This window comes from Canis lupus, chromosome 35 (genome assembly GCF_011100685.1).
Source record: "Canis lupus familiaris isolate Mischka breed German Shepherd chromosome 35, alternate assembly UU_Cfam_GSD_1.0, whole genome shotgun sequence".
NCBI lineage: Eukaryota > Metazoa > Chordata > Mammalia > Carnivora > Canidae > Canis > Canis lupus.
In genome coordinates this window covers 18,982,867-18,999,968 of record NC_049256.1, presented here as the reverse complement: position 1 = coordinate 18,999,968, position 17,102 = coordinate 18,982,867, and the positions used below count along the sequence as shown (strand labels likewise).

The 17,102-nt window shown below is 39.7% G+C and overlaps 1 long non-coding RNA gene across 1 annotated transcript in view; it reads right to left on the bottom strand.

The window, feature by feature from the left end:
* Nucleotides 1-337: 337 nt before the first annotated feature.
* Nucleotides 338-17,102, bottom strand: part of LOC111094075 — an 84,215-nt gene continuing 67,450 nt past the window's right edge. Inside the window, exons 2-3 of the long non-coding RNA XR_005384364.1 lie at nucleotides 1,284-1,435; nucleotides 338-491 (exon numbers count right to left, since the gene is read on the bottom strand). This is a non-coding gene — a long non-coding RNA (uncharacterized LOC111094075). The remainder of the gene's footprint in view (nucleotides 492-1,283; nucleotides 1,436-17,102) is intronic.

Sequence of the window (17,102 nt, the reverse complement as noted above, 5' to 3'; positions counted from 1 at the left end):
AACTGTAAACACTGTGTGTGGTGATTTTAATGTAATTTGAGGACTTGTAAATTACATGGTCATAAAATGGCACTTGGGCTTATGCTTTACAAAAATATCCATGTTTGTATGAGATTAATTAGTGCAGTTTGCATAAAGACATTGACTAAAACACTTTCAGAACATTCTCATTTTTAAGGTTTTCTTATTTATATAAGGCCTTCTCAAGGTTTTTTGCTTTGTTTTGTTTTTTTCTTCTCTCTGTTCTTCCAGAAATTATTATTGTCCACAGATTCTGTAGCTGCAAATTGATCTGGACACAGTAAATAGTTGATAGGCTTAAGTTATGCTTATGAATAAATTTTATTTTAGTTCTTGAAATGGGTTGGTCATTTCACAAACTGATTACATGGTTACTTCTTTGGTTCAATTTATAGATGATGCCCACATGGGGCTTCTTTGCTGTTGGAGTGGTTCATGTGCATGATTCTGTAAATTGCAGACTCCATGCCCTAGGAAAATAACCATAGTAGAGTAGCCATTAGGTGCCCTTCCCCCACAATGGAAAGTTCTGCTCAGCAAGTGGCTTCTTTTGGTGTTTGTGATGGCAACTGTAGGAAACCCAAGATAACCCTTCCATCCCAGGCAGCCCTTATGCTTTTCCATCTCCAAGAAACGCTTTCACTTTGTAAATTCAGAGTCAGGCTACCAGGGTGCTATTAGGAATTCTCATAGGTTCATGTCCTGGTAAAACAGTGATAGTGATGATGATGTTGTATAATTTTTATTGATGACTATATTCCATATGCTCTGCTAAGTGCTTCATAAGCATTACCTCATTTAATCCTTACAACGATGTTAGTAAATTGATATTATTCTCTCTTTACACACGAGCAAACTGAAATGTAAAGAGCTTAAGTAACTTGTCCAAGATCCAACAGCTATGTAGTGACAGGGTTGAAGATCAACCCTGGTTTGTCTGATTCCAAAGACCTCGATCTTAACCTCTTTGTCACACTGTTTTAGTAGATTAGGGCTAACAATCCCTTGAAACCATATGTCTAGCCCAGTTCTAGGATTCTTTACATTAGATGCCTCACATCTTAAGTAGATTAATTTCTTAGCCAGAATTTGAGTTATCTAAGAGACGGGAAGTCATGGCTACTGAATTGTACAACTCACACACAGAGAGGCTAACATTCCTGATTTGGAGGATAGTTATGCAGCCAGTCTATTTGTATGTGACATAGATTTGGGCTCCTTTAGAGATATTCCAAGCTGTTGCAAGACATGTAGTTACTTACCTTCGGAAGAGATGGGAATGGCATATGAGATGGTCTAGTATATGCCACTTCCAGAAATCCAGGAAATACGGAAAGGCTTTCAATAGGAGAGGAAGGCATATGCAGTGGAGTGGTGGCTGAAACGCCTGCTCATATCATCCGGCAACATGATCCTAAATTATCATGTGGTCAAGAAACAAAAGGTAAGGAGAGGTAGGATTGGCTGCGGTCCCTGCTTTGGCATACTGAATATCTGGTCATTTCACCAAAACATTCCAGTTCTCATCATGACTACCTTGTAAGCTAATCTGAAACAGATATTAATTTCTAAATGCCTGGCTATTGATGCATTGCAAAGAAATATGACATACAGTGCCAGATTTCGATAAACAAAATTAATCATCCAACTCATTAAAGCAAACAAATAATTGAGCCTAGCCAGATATGTTTTAAAGGAAAATCAGAATTTAAGCAGGCCACAGATTTGCCATTTTCTCCATGTGTTCAGCATTTGAACATCATCTAGATGTCAGGCATCATGTTAGTTACTGAGAGCACAAACATGAATAAAATATAAACCCCAGTTTTGTCAGTAGAGAACTGCATATTGGTTCAGTAGTGACTATTACTCACATAACATATTGCATGGTCATAAATTTCAATAAATTGGGAAGAGTATATGAGCATAATTTTTTAGCACAGGTGGAGCTAATTATAGAGGGTTATTTTGACTTGGACAGCAACATTGCCTGCCCTTTCTCTGATCATCAAACTTCTGTACAAGATTCAACATACTTTCACCTCCCACATAGTGTTAGTTATTAAGTCCAGCTGCTTCCTTCTCTGTAACACACTTAAAAATATCCTTCCTTTTTAAGGCTTTACAACCACATCCTTTTCCTAGGCCCCACTGACCTCATTCTATCAAACTATAGCTGATAAAATAATATCATGGTGAGCAAAATTCCAGAGTTTTCTCCAACTTCAGAATTGTGAATATGCCGAACAAAAGTTTTGTTCTTTCCTTTTGCTTTAAAACCATGAACCTGTCACCCCCCGCCCCTGTTTTTATACTTTAAATTCTGAAGAAAACTATCACTTTTCAATATGGTATAAACACTTAGCTTCTGCTCACTGAAGCAAAATTTTCAAGTATTTGATGCTTTCTCAGATTATTGTACTCCTAGGTAAATTAAATGTCAGTGTGAGGGATAGCTTCACCCACTTCTGTAGCTGGCTTTATTCAATCCAAAGAAGTCATCAGAGAACAGCCAGCACAGCAAAGTGAGCACGATGAGGTAGGCTTTTTATCACATGCCAAAGCCTTTCCACCAGCATTAAGGCTGGTTTGCAGGCTTTCTCCCCCTGTGTGTGTCCTGTCCAACTAGAAATTCCAAAAAGAAGCCTAAAAATATACAATGGATTTCAGAAACAGGATTGAGCAAAATCCTACCTCCAGGTATTACATAGAAGAAACCACCCATTTTGGATGACACCAAGTGAAGCAAATAGCTCATTCTTTGAAAACCTTCATTCATTACACAATAAAGTTAAGTGCCACAATTTCATGGACTCTTAAAAATTAAAGAGAAGAGTGAAAGGACCAGAAATCTGGAGACCAGATGGGATATAATGAAAAAAATAGGAAAAGAAAAGTGGAATGCTCTGTTCCTTAAAATTCTCCCATGGGGCTCCCTTTCCAAATTATCATCCCTTTCCTACCATACTCCCCATCCCACCCACATAAGACTGGTTGCCAATTTGGGGAGATCCCAGCTGGTTCTCCATGAGAATCCAGGTAGGACACCTGCACATTCCAGCTAAACTGAAGTCTGAGCTCAGTTTGTACTTGTTAGCACCAGAGCCAACGCCAAGATCCCTTTGTGTGGGCAAGAACTCAGATCACATCCAGGTGTGTGTGAGATTAGCCCATCAGTAGAACATAAATAGAGCTGCTCATCAATCCTCCCCATCCTCCTCCTGCAGCCTCACACTCCCAGGCTATGTATTACAGGGACAGATATATCATCTGCAGTTTTCCGGGTTCATTTTTAGGAAACTTGGGTTTTCAGTGGAAAACGGTCTGCTTGGAGCAAAGTTCCTGGATTTGTCATTGCTACAGGCAGTTGTGTGAGGGAACACATGCTGGGAGGAAAGGGCTTCTTATTCAGAGAGGGACCCAGCCCCGCCCACCTCCCCATGAGGCTGCAAATCCTTCCCCAAGTCACTCTCCAACCCCGTCTCCTTCATGGCTCATTACTTAGGACCAGAGAGTTTGAAACTAAGTGAATTAGAAATAGGTAATGGGCCCTCCGTTGGAAATACCGTCAAAGAAAAAAAAATACTGATGAAGTAATAAGCTCTTTCGCATATTGCTTTTTCCTGAAGAAAAAAAGGAACATAAACAAGAAAATATCAGAAGTCCCTTCATTGAAAGCGAAAAACACAAAATACCCAAATTGGGGATATTTTTGGACAGAAAGAGCCTAATATTTTTAAGCCCTGGTTTGTACATCAATTGCACACATACTTTTGCATAAATTTCAGAATATTGAAGCATCTACGACTCCCCATAAAAATACTCAACTGTTAAATCCTGAAGGGTACTTCGGGTTTACCTATTCAGGCTGAAGAAGCTGACAACTAAAGCTGAAGTGACTTGTACTGGCAGGATATTCTCTTCCTACAAACACGAGCTCTTGGAACTTTGGTATGAAGAGAAATTCCAAGGTTTGGGTAGAAAGCAGCATGTATTGAAATTGACTTTGTTCAAAACACTTAGCGTAATTCAATGATCCATGAAGGAGAGCCATATCTGGGAACCGAACCAAGTTCCCCCATCAAACAAACTGGAGATGCAATCTGGTCTGTTGACACTAAAGGAATATACCACTTTTTCCACTGTGAGCAAAATTAGACCATTTTTAAAGCAAAATTAGACTCTCAGGCAGCATGATCTAGTCAGAATAGACTCAGATTCTTACCAGCTGCTCCTTGTGTTATTGCCATCCCTGGGCCAATAAGAGAGCATACTGCTGAATTTGAAATGCTCCTTGTCCGTCTCTGGACTGCTATTTTGGCCACTCTGAGGATAGATAGCTGATTTTGAAAACGCTTTACATCAAAATGAATCTCACATTAGTATGCACTTCATGTTCATAACTATGTTACCCTAAGTAGATTTTTAATATTTTATTATAATTAGTATATGTAGCTTTGTGCCCCTCTCAAAACTAAACTTTTCTTTTATTAACCCCAGCTGTTCTCTGATTCTGCAACAAAACTAACTCGCCAGGGGAAGTAATAGACTAATCAACCAGCCAATACTTATTGAGTATTTCTGCTGGTCATGCCACAGCTGTCCAAGATCAGGCCCAATGGTGCTTCTAAGCAGCTTTCTTCCGCCACTACCCCAGTGAGTTACAAGTGTGGATACATGAGCTCTATGAGACCAGATACTAGGTATTCCCAAGCGTTGGCACCTTGTAGCCACTCAGTGAATATCTGATCAATGAATGGAAGACCTGATGCCCAGTTAGAATTAATATATTAACCTCAAAGTCCCTCTAGCTCCAAACTTTGATTAGAAACAAGATGGAATATCCAGCTGTGTGACACATTCTCCTGGGCCCCATTCTGGTCCTCATTCATTCTCCCATCTTACCATTTAATGGGTGAAGGAAGATAAAATGGATTTCCTTTATTTCTGTGAGGTTATTTATCTCCCCTTATTACAGAAATCCCATACTCGCCCTTGAAGCCTTATTTTGGACTATTAGCAGCCCCCAACCTTCCATTGGCATCATGGGAACATGGATTAAGTATAAAGACTTTGAGTTGTCAGTAATCTTTACCCTAGAGTCCATAAATGGGTTTTAGGGAGTACAGGTGCTTCTGAGATCCTAAGTGCATTTTTTTTTTTTTTTTTTGGTTAACTGTGTCTTTGTTTTTTTTTTTTTTATTTTTATTTTTATTTTTTTTTTTATTGGTGTTCAATTTACTAACATACAGAATAACACCCAGTGCCCGTCACCCATTCACTCCCACCCCCTGCCCTCCTCCCCTTCTACCACCCCTAGTTCGTTTCCCAGAGTTAGCAGTCTTTACGTTCTGTGCATTTTTTTTTGCGTTTTTTGTGTTTGTTTTTTTTTCTGCAATGAGACCCACAGTTTCCACTAGATTTATACACATGACACTAAAGTCTACTGTCCTCCAAGTTATAGTGTGTGATCAACAGCAATTCTGTGCCTGAAAGACCTCTAGAACCTGTAAATGAAAATCTAAGACACTGTGTCCTGACACCCTGTGCTCTCTGTCTAGCTGGAAACAAGATTAATTTTATAAAAACTAGTTCATACACATCACTTTAAAAGGGGAGTCTTCCCCTTACCAAAAGAGTCACCAAGCTTCTCTTTACATTGTGATCTTTTAAATCTGGAATATGACCAAAATTGTAGGAAGATTTTCCAGTACACTTCTGAGAAAGCCATCTGATAAAGGGACAGTGTCTGTCTTGATCTCTGCTTGATACATAAGATGCACTTAATAATTATTTGTTGATAAAAACAAGGCATTGCTGCTTAAAAAATATTATTATTTGTTGACTGAATGAATGTGACAAAAAAGATGCATCTGCATTTCTATAATTGCTTCCAACATGCTGTAAAGATGCCATTACAAATAAAGTTTTGGGACTCGCTTTCATATTTTCTGCAAAGATATAACGTTGAAAGAAGGAGCTTGTCCACTAAATTTCACAATTCTAGAGCTGTTTGCATTATATGTGATTTTCCAAAAGCAATGGTTCTGAGTGTCTTTTAGTAATTTTGGAATAAATACACATAAAAATAGAAGACAAAAAATGAAATATGAGGAATTGTCAATGATTGAAAAAAATAGCACCACAGCAAAGCGGGGGTTTGGAAGCCATTAGAATGATATCTACCCTAACCAGTGTTGTTCTGTTGTTTAAAAATATCTAAAGTACATTGAAACTAGATTTTTAGCATTCCACTAAACTCAAGTCTAATTTTAAATGTCACAATAAAGACACAGAAGCCAGACAGCCAACATAAAGCAAGCCATGAAAACGATTAAAATTTTCAAAACCAACAGTAAAAAGTAAGAGTTATTGGACCAGAAGAAGAAAAGTGAATAGGGAATTAATAACAAATCTTCAAATACATCAAGATTCTCACTTAGAGATTGGTGCAAGCCTACCCTCTACCTCTAATAATCAGAAAAGAATAGATGAGCTAAATAGCAGGGGGAACTGAGATGAGACATACATAAGGATTAATAGACTTTGGGCTATGTCCTGAAATACCACATCACAAAGGAAATTGGACAAATTCCCATTCTAAAGCATGTAAGAAACCTAGACCCAATCTTAGCAAGACTGAATTGGTGATCTTTTGTCTCTTCCTTCATCCCAATGGATTTTTAATCTAAAAGAAACAAACAAGGAATAAAATTCTCTCTGGTAAATTTTTTTTTTTTTTACCTCATTGCTGTGTTCCTTCAGAATACATGAATACATGGCAAGAGTTGAAAGTATTTAATAAAAAAACAATCTACTGGTCACTCAAAGAGAGATCCCATATGCATTGGTAGTGAAAACCTGATTTCTTATTTCTAAAATGTGACCCAAATCGCTTATCTGGTTTTCTATGTGTATGATCGTTGCATTTCCGAGATTAGAGGTTCACTGTAGCAAAAGGCAATTAATTGAATGATGAGTCTGTGCTAATGTGCCTGCATGTGTGGACAGCAGAGATAACTTAATATGCATCTAATGTCACTATTAATTTATTTATCATCTCCTCCATTTAATTTTTGAAATACAATGATTTCTTAATGGCCAAATGCTCGAGAAAATATTTTCTAACAGTTTTATGAAAGAACAAGTTAATTATACCTAAAACTAATCAGTTAGAGTAACTTCATTCAATATACTTTTAATGTACTTTGGCCACTTAAGGACCACGTTTGCAATTGTTTCCTATATAAAGTCCATTTAAAGTCTATTTATCCATTTATTTTTAAAGATTTTATTTATTTATTTGTTTGTTTGTTTATTTATTTATCTATTATAGAGAGCACATGCAGAGGGAGAGGGAGAGAGAAAATCTCAAGCCGACTCCCCACTGAGCCTGGAGCCTGACTCAGGGCTCCATTTTATGACCCTGAGATTATGACCTGCACTGAAATCACCAGTCAGATGCTTAAGGACAAGCCACCCAAGCGCCTAATTTGTAGTCTATTTATGTTAGTCCATTTGCTACTATGACCGTACCTTGGCTTTTTCATTTAAAGTGAGGTAAGAGTTTCACAGAATGTAGCACTGAGAGCCCTTGTTATGCAAGATGTTTAAACCAGCCTCACTGTACATGTAAAACAAGCTCACCTTTAATTTCTCAAAAAAGGGAAAAAGCACATATAGTGTTCGTCAAAACTGCTATGTATGCTACTCACCAAGGAACTGTGGAGTTCGATAATCACATGACTCTGGTAGACCTTCTAAATGTAAGAAAAATTATTATGATCCATGTCTCTATCTTATGGATAGAGCAATTAGAACTGCTGCTCCTAACCAGTGTGCATATCTTCATACTTTACGTTCCTAACAGTTGTAATAGATGGGCTCACCATTCTCCTACCTCCTTCTCCTGGTCTCACAAGAGAGGGGTGGTGGGGAAGGTGTCAAAGTGCTTCTCCTCTAGCATAAGCATAGCTTCCTCTTTCAAGATCATTGCCTCCCTTGCTATTCCTGAATAAAATTATATTGTTTTTCCAATTTGGGTACCAATAAATTGTGTGACCTTTGTAACCCCAAAAGTAAATTTTTTAAAAATGCTTCTTTTTTAACTTATGTATTGTCTACTTTATGACTCTTCATTTTTTGATCTAGAGGAAGTGACTTTGGATTTAACATAATTGTATTTAACTAATACTGATTATCTAAATAGAAGCCTAGCACTGTTTTCTTTCTTCAGGAGATGAAGAAAATTGCTTAAAAAAAAAAAAAAAAAAAAAACTAGTCTCATGGAGAATTATGTTAAGTCTTAACATTTAAAAAATTAATAGTTTTTTTATCCTTTCATTTTTTACATTTTTCTATTTTATTTAAATTCAGTTAATTAACATATATCATTGGTTTCAGAGGTAGAGGTAGAGGTCAGTGATTCATCAGTCATAATATCTAGTGTTCATTCCATCACGTGCCCTCCTTAATGCACATCACCCAGTTATCCCGTCCCCCACTCTCCTCCCCTCCAGCAACCCTGTTTATTTCCTATGATTAAGAGTCTCTTATAGTTTGTCTCCCTCTCTGATTTTTGTCTCGTTTTATTTTTTCCTCTACTTAGCCATCAAAAAAAAAAAAAATGAAATCTTGCCATTTACAATGACGTGGACGGAACTAGAAGATATTATGCTAAGCAAAATAAGTCAATCAGAGAAAGACAATTATCATATGATCTCATTCATATGTGGATTTTAAGAAACAAAACAGAGGAGCATAGGAGAGGAGAGATTAGTAGCTTTTTTCTTAAAGCACTATAGATTTAGAGAAGAAAATGGAGTAAAAATTGCAGAGTTCCTATACAGCCACTTACACACAGCCCATCCCACCACCCAAGTTTTGCTGTTATTAATACCTCGCATAATTGTGGTCTGTTGTAATTGATGAACCAATATTAAGGCATTATTATTAACCAAAATCCATAGTTTCATTAGAGTTCACTTTGGGGGATGCACATTCTAGGGTTTTAACAAATATATAGTGTCATGTATCCACCATTGCTATATCAAAGTGAAGAGTTTCAATCCCCTGTATTCATCCCTTCCTCCCTCAACCCAGATCCTTGGCAACCATTGACCTCTTCACTGTCTCATCCTTAGTCTTGCTAGTCACCCCTTTTTTATTATCTGATTTTCCCATCCCCTTCACCCACTCCCCTCTTGCTATCTTCACTTACTTCCTTATTCCATTTAAATTCCTTAGCCACATCTCATCATCAGTTCCTTGCACACACCCTGCATGCCCTCATCCACGCTCACTGCATCACACTCACGTTGAGAAATGGTACCCTCTGCCCAGGCATGCTGACGTCCTGTGGTGGACCACATCCACCATTCTGATGTGAATTCATGATCATGAACCTCAGGTGAGCATCCATGCAACCACGCTAGCACAGAATATGGCCTGATCCATTCACTTGGTCACCCTCTAACTGGACTACTTCAGACCACTTCCTCATTCTCAGTCTCCCATATATCATCCTCTCTTCCCTCTCTAGGAGGGTGATGTTGCCCCTCCTTCGTTAGAGATCAGTGAAGCAACTGGAACTGCTGGACCTAACCAGCATGCCTATCTTCATATTGTATGTTCCTGCCAGTTATGATAGATGGACTCTGTTCTCCTACCTATGCTCCCTGCATTGTGCTCTAGATCCCAGCCTTCTCACCTGCTCCTAGGTGTATCAGTGCAAGGCAGCTGCACTGGCTGCCAGATGGGGCTCTTGAGAAGGGTGCAGCCAGCTGGGGGTGTGTTTGCACTGGCCAGAAGAGAGACTCTGGGTCCTCACCTACTCTACTTCCTCCTACTCTATTTTCTTTCTTCTGGAGGAGGGGGCGGAGGCGGTGGGGCAGTGGTGCGGAGGGGCTTTCCGGGGTGGGAGTGGGTGGGGCTTTGCTTTATTTCGGAGTCTTTCTTCTTCTTTCTTTTTCTTTCTTCTCCCTTCCTTCCTTCCTTCCTTCCTTCCTTCCTTCCTTTCTTTCTTTCTTTCTTTCTTTCTTTCTTTCTTTCTTTCTTTCTTTCTTTCTTCTTCTTTCTTTCTTTCCAACATAGTCCTGGATGCCTGGGTGGCTCAGTGATTGAGCATCTGCCTTTGGCTCAGAGAATGATCCTGGAGTCCTGGGATCGAGTTCTGCCTCGGACTCCCTTTAAGGAGCCTGCTTCTCCCTCTGCTTATGTCTTTGCCTCTTTCTCTATATCTTCTCAAAAATAAATAAATAAAATCTTAAAAAATTAAAAAAACAGTCCTTATCTCCTTTATATTATGTTTGCTAATTATGCATCACATTTTATCTCTACTGACTGTCTCTCCCACCAGCCTCTGACCTCCATGGGGTCAAAGATCTTTGTTTTGCTCATTGATATTCCCCAAGCTTCTAGCACAAAGCATGATACATAGTAGGTATTGAATGAATATTTGTCCGATAAAACCTAACTTTGCTCATCATATAGCAGTTCTACATGTTTCTCTATATTCTGTTTCCCTTAATTCTGCTTATCTCAAAAGAACCAGCTGCAATGGTGTCTCCCTTTCCTGCATTTTCAGAGCACTGGGGCTATATTATGTCTATTGTATCTGCATGTACCCATATATGCCAGAAAACCAAAGTGCTAGCTGACCACATAACTCTGTTTGGTGGGATGAAGACATTGCTGTGGAGTTTGACAAAGATCCATGATATAGGCCTCTGCTTTTCAGACCTAGAAATGACATTTTATCCGAGTTGATTGACCTAGAAATGCTAACTCAGGCTGGCAAAATTCATATAAGATATATCACATGTAAACTCCAGTGCTACTCGTTAACTTATAATAGGTGTACTTTCTCCAGAGCTTGTGCAAAGCCAGGTGAATTTGCTTGGCACATCGGTTGGGATTAGGTTCAGCTATAAGAAACCTAATATGGGGCAGTCTGGGTGGCTTAGTGGTTTAGCGCTGCCTTCAGCCCAGGGTGTGATCCTGGAGACCTGGGATTGAGTCCCATGTCGGGCTCCCTGTATAGAGCCTTCTTCTCCCTCTGCCTGTGTCTCTGCCTCTCTCTCTCTCTCGTCTCTCATGAATAAATAAAATATTTTTAAAAAAGAAACCTAATATGAAGGCTACACAAGATAATTTATTTTCTCTCCCACTTAAAATGTATACTGTCACAGGATAGGTAGTTCAAGTTCTGGCCAGAAGCTCTGCCCCATGAAGTCCTGGGACTCCAGCTCTTTCAACACATCCCCCCACTATCCTGGGTGGTCTGTGTTTTACTGGTCTAAGAAGTTGTTGGTCCACCCATAGCCCAGGCCACATACAGGAAGATGGGAAGGAGAACAGAGGACATGAACAGCATGCATGGCTCTGCTTTAAGGAATGTGCCTGGAAGCTGCTATATGAACATTCTCATTCACCTCCCAATGACCACCACTTAGTCACATGGTCCCATGGGGTTGCATGCACAGGAGCTGAGAAAATGTCACCTTTATTCTAGATGACCATCTGTGGCAGCAAAAAATACTGTAAATATACGGGAAAAAGAGAATGGATATTTAAAACAATTAGCAATTTCTTCTAAAACGTGTGTGTAATCTGAGGGAGGACCACCTCACCCAGGTCTTGGTGAAGGAGAAAGAAAAACACTTGCCCATGACTGATCCCATCCCTTTAGTGTCCTAAATATCAACCTCACTGTCCTCTGATCAGTGCTGGGAAACACTGCCCATGTTTATTTTCTAACTGCCTTTCTTTCTAGGTTCCTTGCAAACACCACCCTCTTCAACTCCTCTCTTTGCCAGGCTGGACACAGTACAATGGAGTAGGTTTCAACAAGTCAGTAGGGAGACACCAGGGCAGTCATACAGAGACCCCCGCACTAGGAAGGGTCACACTTGGTGTGTAATGCTCTGCAGTCATCATCTTGAAACTCTTGATAATGTTAATTTTGAATCTGTGTTTTGTAACTGAAGCCCAGTAGGACACTAAAACATGTCCCACAGCTTGAAGCCTCCCCTCATAGACAGTCCCTCCTTATGCTGCCTCCAGGAAAAAGATTCCCTGCCACCTACCTACTCTCCTGCCTCTTGGTGCCAACTTGTCTTGCTTTCCTGTTTCTGACCAGTGGCCACTGCCACTCCCATTTCCTGACACCCAGGGTCCCACCCAGATTTTTCCTCCTGGCCCTCACCCAACTTCTCATTTAACTCCATCCAGGTACTGAGTATGTTCCAGCACAGCAGCTGCAATCCTTTGAGATTGCACATGCACAGGGCGGCTGGCCTACGGGACCCAGCTGGAGCAGCATGCATCAGTCAGGTGGCTGGTACAACCAGGTACCCGGCAGGGGCCATGTGTTCACACGCTGAGCCATGGGACAGGACCCTAAGTGTCTGTGAGGAGTATAGTCACCCAGCTGGTATCCCTGGACCCCAGGAACAGGACATTGAAACAAAGACAGGACAAGAAAGAGAACATGGAAGAAAGAAACATGTCCACATTTTTAGTATTTAGTATGAAGTAAGGGCACGCTTTTTCCTGATTTTTGAACAAGAAGTCCTGCCTTTTCATTTTGTACCGGGCCAGGCAAATTATGTAGCAGGCTGTGGTTTCACGGTCCTTTAGTACCTTACATTCCAAGTTCCAATCAGGGCTTGTTCACACTGTTCCCTGTATGATGTCCCCCATGTCACCTGATGGACACACTGGATTATTATATAAACTCTTTCAAAACTTTACAGTCTCGGGTTGCTTCCACAGCTGAGGAATGGAAGACATTCTATTTCCTTCCTTTATATTCAGATAATAACTTCTCTCTCCCCCCCACGTACCTCTCTTGTGTTCTAATCATTCATGCATGTGCCTTTGAATCTCCCGGGCACCTGATCAGAACCTTCACGCAAAGTAGGTCTGCAATAAATGCTGAACGCACGAATGAATAGTTAATATTTCATGCATGAGTCAATCAAGAAATCCTTGAAAGTTTTCTGGTGTGTGTGTGTGTGTGTGTGTGTGTGTGTGTGTGTGTGTTGGGGGTTTTTCTTTGTTTGTTCATTTTTTGCCTTTATCCAGGCAGGAATTGGCTTCAGAAGTGTCTTTCTGCAGTTCACACGACCATACCAGAAGTAGGACGACTCCTGAGGAGTTCCATTCTGTGGTCCCAGAGTGGCTGCTTTGTCATCACCCACACACCATGCCCTCCGATCTCTCACCAGCTCCCAATCAATGGGCATCACACGGGAACACACAGCAAGCCCAAAGAGACTGGGCACTGTATCTCCTTGAGAAAGAAAGCTCTTGTTTATTCACCCAGGCACTTTCCTTTTGCATTCAAAAGATAAAGCAGCAAGCAGGGGCTTGCTGGGAGAAGAATAAGAGCTGCCAGAAGTAAGGGGAGGATGGGGCTCATTCTGTTGTCACTTGCAGCCCATCTTGGGTCTGAAGCATCTTTAGCCTCCTAATTGTCCCCCTCCCCTTTCTGTGTCTGCCTTGCACACACTGAACACTCCCAGACAGCTTTACAAATTGGCTCTGGAAACATTAGGCAGTAAAAATTCCATTGAGTCTGAAAAAGACACACTTCTCCTCCCCATGTTTATGAATCAGTTGCTATTTTATGCCCTGTCCTCATCCACCTTATTACGTTTCACGCTGCCCTGGGCGATATTGAGAAGTAGGCAAGTTCATCTTTGTCCTTTACGCTCTACATCCCAGTTCTATAGTCCTTCCCTTATCTGAAAAGCCTCCTCCTGCTGTCCGTTTCAGGGGTCTCTGTTCTCCTGAGTCCCTATCAGATTTATATCCTCTTTCCAACCAGGTTATGATTGACATAGTGTGTCATTCTTCCTGGGACTGTTTGCATTTTAAAATGCCTTACCCAGAGATGGTAATATCCAACCTAAAGGAATAAAATCTCCATTTGTATAATTTTAGATCCTACAGAAGGTAGATGAGGATGGTGTTTCAGGACAAAGGGATCCTTCAGAAGCCCTCCGATCATACTCAGAAGCTCCAGACTTTCCCACCTCCCCAAGCCCCCTTTTCTTCTAATCATTCTTTCTTCCCCTCCCATGGTCTCCTTTCTGGAAGGCCTGCGGTGACACTCAAATGCTCAAGAGATGCTTTTAAATTCCCTTACCTTGTGATCTCAAATGCCTATGCGTCCATTATAACATCAAATATATCACAGTGTAGTTGTTCGCCCTTCTGCTAGACTATTCACAAGACTGTGAGTTACTTGGGGTTTTTTGTTTGTTTTGATGCTTTGATATTCTGTACCCAGCACAGAGTCTGGCACATAATGGGTATTAAAATTTTAATAGGTGTTGAAAGTTGATGAGTTATTGAATAAACAAAGTTAAAACTGTTTGGGATTACCACATGCCTAGTTTCATCTTATAAGTGCAATGGGAACTTCTTTTTTAGATCTTAGAACCAGGGTCAGCAAACTGCAGCCTGTGGAGCAAATGTGGCACACCGCTTGTTTTTATAAATAAAGTTTTCTTGGAACACAGCCACACCCATTCATTTACGTATAGTATATGGCTGCTTTTGCACTAAAACAGCAGAGTCTTGAGGGAGATCCCATGGACCACAAAGTCTAAAATATTTACTATCTGTACTGTCTGACCCTTTAAAGAAAAAGTTTGGCAACCTTTGCCCAAAGGAAAAGGAGTAATGGAGAGTAGGGGAGATGTACATGATGTGGAGGAAGGGAAGAAGCATCCAGGAGAGGAGATGAGCAATAAAATGTGCTTACATCCTTCAATTCACACTTGGAAGAGAGGTCCAATTTTTAAATGCCCTCACAGAGTAGAAGCTCAGAACTCCTGAGCAAAGACAGGGAAAGTGAGAACAAATTCTCCACAGGAGCCTGGAACACAAGGGCATTGTTGTCAACTGTTTACCAAGGCAGAGAGAAGGGCAAAGCTGATCCCAAGAAGTTAGTAACAGCACTAATGCCTAATAATGATTGCAGCAGAGAGCATTTCAGGTGCCCCATTAAAAAGAGTGCTTTGTCCTAATAAATACCAGAATAAGAGTCTGTTTCTCAGAGCCCCCTTCCTGCACTTTATTCTTAATGAGTCTTCTAATGAGTGTGCCGTATTTATTTCCTTGAGAGACTCATCACTTCCCATCTCAGCCTGTTATTTAAATATATGGCATGGTGTGAAAAGCTGGGGGGAAAGTCTAAGGAGTCTTCTCTGTGCCTTTTCCAATGGCCTACATCACCCACGTGGGACAGAGGAGAGCATATGAACTGGATTCATAAAATAATGGGTCCCTGTACTTTTAACAAGGCAAAAATTGCAAAAGCTGAGAAGTTCTGCTGAACCCAGGATTGTTTGATAGATATGTTTGTAAAAGGAAAGGTAAGGCAAGGCAAGGCATGGCAAGGCAAGGCAAAACCAAGGGAAGGGAAGGGAAGCAAAAAAAGGAGTTTAGAGACTAATGGTTCCTTGCTTTGTTATTTAATTCTGAAAAAGACAATGGCGCTTTGCCCCTGAAAACAGAAGTAATCTGGAGTCAGTGGGTTTACCTTTGAGTTCAGGATTTACTTATCTTATTTCACTTCCCTTTTGTAACATTTTCTCTTTTTGTTTTTCAAAAAATAAAAATTGCCACAAGAAGGGAGTTACCCAGAACTCCTAAGTTATGAATCATTCTGAGTTACCAAAGTTTCCAGTTAGATAAGATTTACTCTTGTTTTTTGTGGCAAACAATTAAAAAAAATTCTTCCCATAATCACTATACCATTATCGTAGCTGCTTTAAGACAAAAAGAGAAAGGAAAGAACAAAAAAGAAAGCAGTAATTCTTTAATATCACTTATTATCATCAAATATCAATGTAGTGTTTAAATTTCCCCAATTATCTCCTAATTGTTAGTTAGAATCAAAGTGTGTCTTAGTCTCTCTCAATTTAAGGTTATCCATAATCCTATTTTATCCTTTGCAATTTTTTTCTTTTAAATACAAACAAAAACTGAGTGTTTATCCAGTAGAGTTTCCAACATTCGGAATCTTGCCAATGATACCCATGTGGCATCTGTTAATATGCTCTCCTATATTTTCTATAGTCACAACTAGAAGCTCATGATGTTAAAAAACAAAGTGTCCTTATCCTTTGAAGATGAATTCTGATGAAATATGTCTGAGATTTGCATCAAATGAGTACAGTGAGAGGTAGGACTATAAAGGGAAGGGCTCTAGATGAAACAAGATTAAGTACATGGATCATTGTTGAAGCTGGGTGGTGGGTACATAAGTATCTCATTCTTCTACTTTGGCATATGTTTAAAACTTCATATAGTTAAAAAGTTAAATATATTTTTAATAGTTTTAGATGAAAATCTGTGAAACACATCTCATACTTTCTTTCCTAAACATCTGATCTTAATATTATTGTTCAGTTTATGGAAGAAATTGTGCTAAATTCTTGGGTTTCATTTGAAATCCAGGTTTCTACATATTGAAGATAATTTTAAATGTCTACATTTTTGGTGAGTTAAGAATAAAAATTTTAAACCACCAATCTAGAAAAATATTTCTCAAATAGGGATCACAATTCCTAAGACAGGTGAGATTTGTATGAAAATCTACTAGAAAAGGATCTACTTCCACTAGACCCAATGTAACACTTGATATTGATTGGCTAGACCTACCTTTTTTTTTTTTTTTTTGCTTTGTTTTTATTAGTAACATGATAAATGGAGGGCCAGCAAAAGGTAGTAGAAAAGAGTCTGAGACTTACTGGTTGGCAGGAGTTGAGTTATGGTTGAACTTTCTATCTCAGCCCATGACTGAGATGAATTGGGGTCACAACTATCTAGTCATGGAGTCTTCCACCTCTAATTTTGATTCAGAATAGGGAAGATATCAGAGTTGGAGCAAGAAATAGGGCTTATAATAATTTAGGGGACAAAGGTTCACAATTCTAGCTATGTCTCTTGTAGGAATCCACTAAAAATGGTTCCAATAGAGTGGAATCTCTTTATAAATAAGTCTTAGAATTAACCATTGTTTTCATTCAACCATGTCAGCTCTAAGAAAGCCAAGAGAGCCCATT